Source organism: Vanellus vanellus (assembly GCF_965231255.1).
Source record: "Vanellus vanellus genome assembly, chromosome: 3".
NCBI classification, from domain to species: Eukaryota; Metazoa; Chordata; class Aves; order Charadriiformes; family Charadriidae; genus Vanellus; species Vanellus vanellus.
The window spans coordinates 29893311-29899310 of NC_138907.1; positions in this window are offsets into that span (position 1 = coordinate 29893311).

Genomic DNA, 6000 nt, shown 5'->3' on the forward strand with positions numbered 1-6000 from the left:
CACAAGACATAGAAACTCAGATTTCTGTAGTTTTGCCTGCATCCTCAATTAACTCCGGCCTAGTAATTTTTAGTAGAAGAAATTATTATTTTCTCCTTCATCTATAAAGCTATGTTTCTAAGTAAGGGAAGAAGCCAAGAACAAACCAGTTTCAAGCAAAAGTGCCATTCTGCAGCTCCCTGAGCATCAGGATTGAAAGGTAAGATCATACAAAGAGCAATGAAAACAGTGAAAACAAAAATGTTGGGGCTTTTTCCCCCTACTTGCTTCTTTTTTACTTGCAGTGATAGAGGCATAAAAAGCAGCAATAAGATTTGTCTAGTGACACTGGGGGCAACACATATATACACACCTATGGAACCTGTTCAGTAACCAGCAGGCTTAATATTGACTTCAATTCCTCTGAAACAGGAATTGCATTGATGACATTTCTTGTAAGCGGGTGCTTCAGCCCTGACTCTTGGTGGGGCTGTCTTGGTCTTGTGGACTTTTAAGGTGAGACGCATAAATAATTGGTCACTGATACTGCCTAATCACTGTCTTTGTTGTCAACTTCATTCCAGAGGCAACTGCGTTTTAACTTCGAGTACTGAAGACATGCAGCTAAAACTCACATCTTCTCAAAATTAAGTGAATGGAATTTTGACATTTTCCCTTTGACATTCTCAAAATCCTCTCTTGTGCTGCCATCCCATCCAAAGTCAAATGTATAGGGAGCATACACAAAGTATAAAACCTTGCCCTTCTGAAGTTATATTCAAGGACTCATACTTTCTTTCTTTCTTTTTTTTTTATGACCTGTAGTTAATCCTATTTTAATGCCTAATATTAGACAAGTGAGCTGCTTATTTGCTTGGGCATAAACCAAATTATTTTATATCGTAAGGTCTGATCCATATTTGTAAATTTATATTTTAGGACACATCACTTTTAACTCACTGAATAAAGGCTTTCTTTAAAGAGTAGTGTCATCTTAAAAAGCACAATATGTCAAGACTCGTTTATAGTAAATTATATTTTAGTGTAACACAAACACTAAATAATAACCCAGCATTTTTAAAAGGGAGTTAAAAAAAAAAAAAACCCACGTCTAGTCCTGAATTCCTATGACACACCTATAGGTCTTCAAAACAATATTTCCACACCTCTCAAGCAGCACCTTACCATGTGCCTTAGAGTTAGTCTTTTAAGCAGAGTTAGAGACTTGGATTCCAAACGTTTAATCTAAATGCCATCTCAGGTTTGAAACAAATGTCACTGTGGTATACAGCCATGGGAAGGGAGGGGAAAAAAAAAAAAAATCTGAATTGTCACTCTCCAGACCTACTATCGTCAGAAAGAACAGAGGGTGCTGAACACCTCATAAGCTCGAGTTCTGCATTTTAATTTAATTACAACTGTAATTCTACTCAGAAAACAAAAAACAATAACTGAATGTCTTCTTCATGATTCCCTAGTGCATAAATTGCACGTTGCATGTTCTCTCATTGCTTTGTCCAGGCCTCCAAAGCCTTAGAGAGACTGTTGCACCATTTCTTGAGGCATTTGTCCCAAAGTTTCAATGGCAAACCAAATAAGAGGCAGAGAATAAAAGGGACTATAACAGCAGAGGGTGATTCTCTCTGTTGTGTAACATCACAGCTTGAAATTATAATGAAATTAGTCATACAGAAAAAAGCAAACTTATAAATCATATTACATATAAAAACGCTTCATATTCTTAAAGAGCTCCTCATCTGCCAGTGAATTCATGAGCCGGTTTTAAGAGGCTCGCACCACAAAATTTTGCCTACAGAACCAAAGAGGCTGGATGAACAAATGTGGGAATGAAAGACCACGTGTTAAGTCTTTGAACTTACAGGTGTGAGCTTGGTGCCTTCAGCAGGATGAGCTGGCAGGTAGACTGGGGTCTCTTTACTGCTGCATTTTTGCCACTTTCCTGCAATGCTGGCTAACATCCGACCGATTTCTGTCTCTCCTTGTAAAACAATACATCATCCTCATCCTGATGGCCCCAGCTAACATACCCAGCGCTCAAATCGCTCATTTACATCTAGAGTTCCTTCTATTTTTTTATGACAAGAGCAATGAGGCTAAAAATAAATAACTCTATGTTTTTCTTTTATGAGCAAAAGTATTTCCACAAGTCATCGAATCTGCTTCTCCCCCCCCCCCCCCCCAAATCTACATACAGCCCAACAGATCCTAACATCTGGCATTGCGCCCTTCAGTCAATCCTGGAAAAGGGCCATTTAATGCACACTGAAATAAAGGCAGACTAACAGCATTTATTCAATATAGTGTGATTAGTCACTATTACTTACTTAAAGAGGCTTTTCATGTGCTCCAAACACTGTTCACATGCAACGCAACTGCACTGGGTGACATGCTGGAAGGCAGCAGCTAACTGCACAGTTGTGGAGAAAGAAGAATGCAGTGACTCAGGACAAAAACCCAGCTCGCCCAGAAAATGCTGTGTGCTCTTGGATGTTTACAAAGAGCAGACAGACCTTTTCGATGTTGTTTTCAAGGACACGTCAGATGCCTCGTACTATGGCAGAAGCCAGAATTTTGTTTCCCTTCTTCCAAAGGATAAAGGGCTGAATCAACCATTACTGCAGGTCCTGCAGTCCCAAGGAGTCTGTAGTTTTTCAAACCTAAAAGTGAGAGGCTTTCAAGTAGCAGCAGTGTCTTCACACACACACACACACACACTCTTTAAAAAAGAAAAAGCAGCTCTTTCAATATAAGTTGCTCTTGAGAGGTCTACATTGTGGTATGCTTTTTCATTCATCCTTCTTGGTTTTATCAAGCAAGGATGACTAATGTGCTATTGTGATGCGCTTTTCTCAGAAACGTGGCCAACTGAGGCTGCTTCCACCGTAGTTCCATGGGTGTTTAACATTAAAAAAAGAGCCCTCAGCCGGGCAATGGTAAGTCATTACACCCCGCTTTAAAACAACAGGCCCCATACATAAACCATGCTCTCATGCAAATCTGACCTACCTAATGTTGAAATCTTCCAAGGTCAGGAAGATTTCACAAGTAATCCCATGTGTCCCATAGCTGTAAAAGTGGTGTTACTTTAGCACCACAGTGAGCAGCTCATTTGCCTCCAACAGCTCATGGTGGTACGCTCCCAAGTTTCTTACAGCTTGGCCAGGAAGTTTAGATGGGCCAAACGTCTTCAGAACCATTCATCCTCTGCCAAAAAATACTCTTCCAGCTCAGCTTACACACAATTTAACCACCTGGGATAGACTAACAAGTCTTTATGCCGCACACACTCACACACACAAAAAAAAAAAAAGAGGCATATTCTAGACTGTATATATGAGATTAACATGAAACCCCTGACTTCAGCCGGGCCAGGATTTTACTCCTTGTCCCTACAGACCGCTGAATATTCATTTTAGGCCCTAAGATACAAAGGCCAAATAGCACCCCGGAGTCTGATCGGTAAGGAAGATAGTACAGTTTTGCTACGAGAACACTTGAAATCATTCCTTGAAAACTGGAATAGTGTTTTCAAGTGACCGCGTAGGTCAGTAAAGTTTGTTGTAGCATAAGCCATTAGTTCGCATTTCAAGATCTGCACTTTTTCACCCCTTCTGCCAAATGAACCCTTGTCTTTCCATTTCTTCTGCATAAGACTTGCAGGTTCAAACTCAGCTCTAAAACTGTGCGCTTCTGTGCAGAAAAGGACTCCTGACTTTTGACTGTGATATTCACAGGGGCCTACAGTTATCTACACAAAAAGGTCATTAAAAGAGCATTTTTGAATAGCATTACTAGATATTCTTAAATGCGTTGCTCAGCCAGAGTAAATACAATCACTTTATTCATCTCTTCATGGAAAGCTTACACTTATTCATGCCTCATTAACCTAAAAATCCTTCCAGCATGTTTATCATCCTTTACTGTCTTTGTGATTTAAAAAGAGAAAATTTTATTACCCTAATCAAAGGTATGAAATGTTCCTCTGAATCACGTTATTATACGATACATGCCTCCACCTTATAAGGATGCCTTATAAATCTCCTTCCTTATAAGAAGCAGGAACAAAAGGAATAAAAATGTTAAATTAGATTAATCTCGTGGGCCCAAATCAGCCGTATCTGAGACTTGGAAGTATAATACTATGTCACGAGATAAATGTTTCAAATGTTGACAGTCTTCAAAACAGTTGGCAACTAGATGTGTTGCTCAGAAAATTAGTATTGCTCTTACAGTATCTTTTAAACAACAAAACCAAAAGCTTGAAACTTAATTCCAAACACAGAATTAAATTCTTTCCTCCATACTAGGAATTTCCATATGACATTTCACACTTGCCCTAAAACGACACTTTTTCTGACCTCAGTGAAAATTCCTTGCATTGGAAAGAAGATTGTAAATAACAAAATGCCCAGGACATATCAATGGAGAAAGTTTTAGCAAATATCCAGGCTAGAAAAGAACAAATTTACAGTAAGAACCTCCTTAATATTATACAACCGTGTAACATGTTTCTCCGAAACATATTTTATACTAGTTCTTTGCTGCAAATAAATATACCCAGAAATACTAAGTTTTGATTGTTTTTTTCTTTTGCTCTGACTTTCACCTAACAATCTGGATTTGAAGGAAAAAGGCAACAAGGAATATAAAAAGTAATTACTTATATGGTTCTAAGTTTGATTTCACTGACTTCTCTTGTGGCAACACAGAGAAGGTTAAGGACAAATTATTTAATAATGATCTTAGCTAAAGAGCCTGCAGAAATTTGAAAAAGTTCTTACTGCCCTTGCTGAACAAACATACAACTGCTCCCTTCATTAGCTAACACGAGTCTGAAAGAGAATGCCATTGCTGAGAAAAAAAACAGACCCTTAACATGTTTGCTTTATTTCCCCATATAATTTCAATTAAGGGAATTAAGTCATCCCTCTCATTAAGAATATTTGACCGAGTTCCTAGTGCAAATGATCTTATGTACAGCAGGTGAAGAGGTAGGCATTGCATTCAGCCCTGAAAAAAATGCTAATTGTCCGGCTTTTTCTTTTCCGTGACTGACGTGGTACACAGCAATTTTCTAACGCTCTTGCTAACAATAGCAGGCAGGAAGACTGCAGTTCAACCTAGTTTATGTTTAGGAAGAGCAGCGCCGACTTCCCACAATTAGTCCTTGAATACAGCATCGAGCCAAAAGGAGCAGCAGGGGAAACAATGGAAGGCTTCCATGTGCGCAAGAATATTGTTTCTCTCCTTTGAAGAGCTTGTCATTAGACAATCCCACAACATAAAGGAGACTTTAGGAGAAAAGAAAAACACTGATCTGTATCTAAGTGAATAAAAGCAAAATTACAGAACACTTGTGCCACAGTTATCACCATGGAATAATCTCTTTCAAAGAGTTCCTGGTTGTTTCCAGAGACAATTTTAGGCAGTGGATCAGAAAAGTGGAAAGGTTTGCAAAAGGGAAATTCCTAGGCTTTTCTTGAACCAGCCTTGGCACTTGTAGACCCCCTTTTACCTTAACAATTTGGTTCAGTAACCCACCAAAAACTACCCAGGAGCCATCTTCTGCCCCACCAATGAACTGAATGTGTGTGGCATGCCATCCTACCTACACCAGAGGTAGCAGCGGGTAAAGGGAGGGACTGGCCCCTTTCCTCAAAGGTGAACAAGTATGTCTGCTCAGCTGCGCTCCTGAGCCACAGCACCCAGCAGCTTCTGCCCTCTCTGCCACAATACAGACTGCTGGCAGGGGAAAAAAAAAAAAAAGCAACCAACAAAAAAAAAAAAAAGAAAAAAAGAAAAATAACCCAAGAAAGAGTTTACATTTCCCCACCAGATATTCCATATACTACCTTTATTTCATGCATTTTTATTGGGACTATCACCATAAAGTATGTTACCCGAGACGAGGAAGAGAGAAGAAGTGAACAGAGGAAAGGTGGTCTTTGATTAAAATATTGATTAGAATTTGGGGGATTCAGCTAATTTCTGGATTTCTTA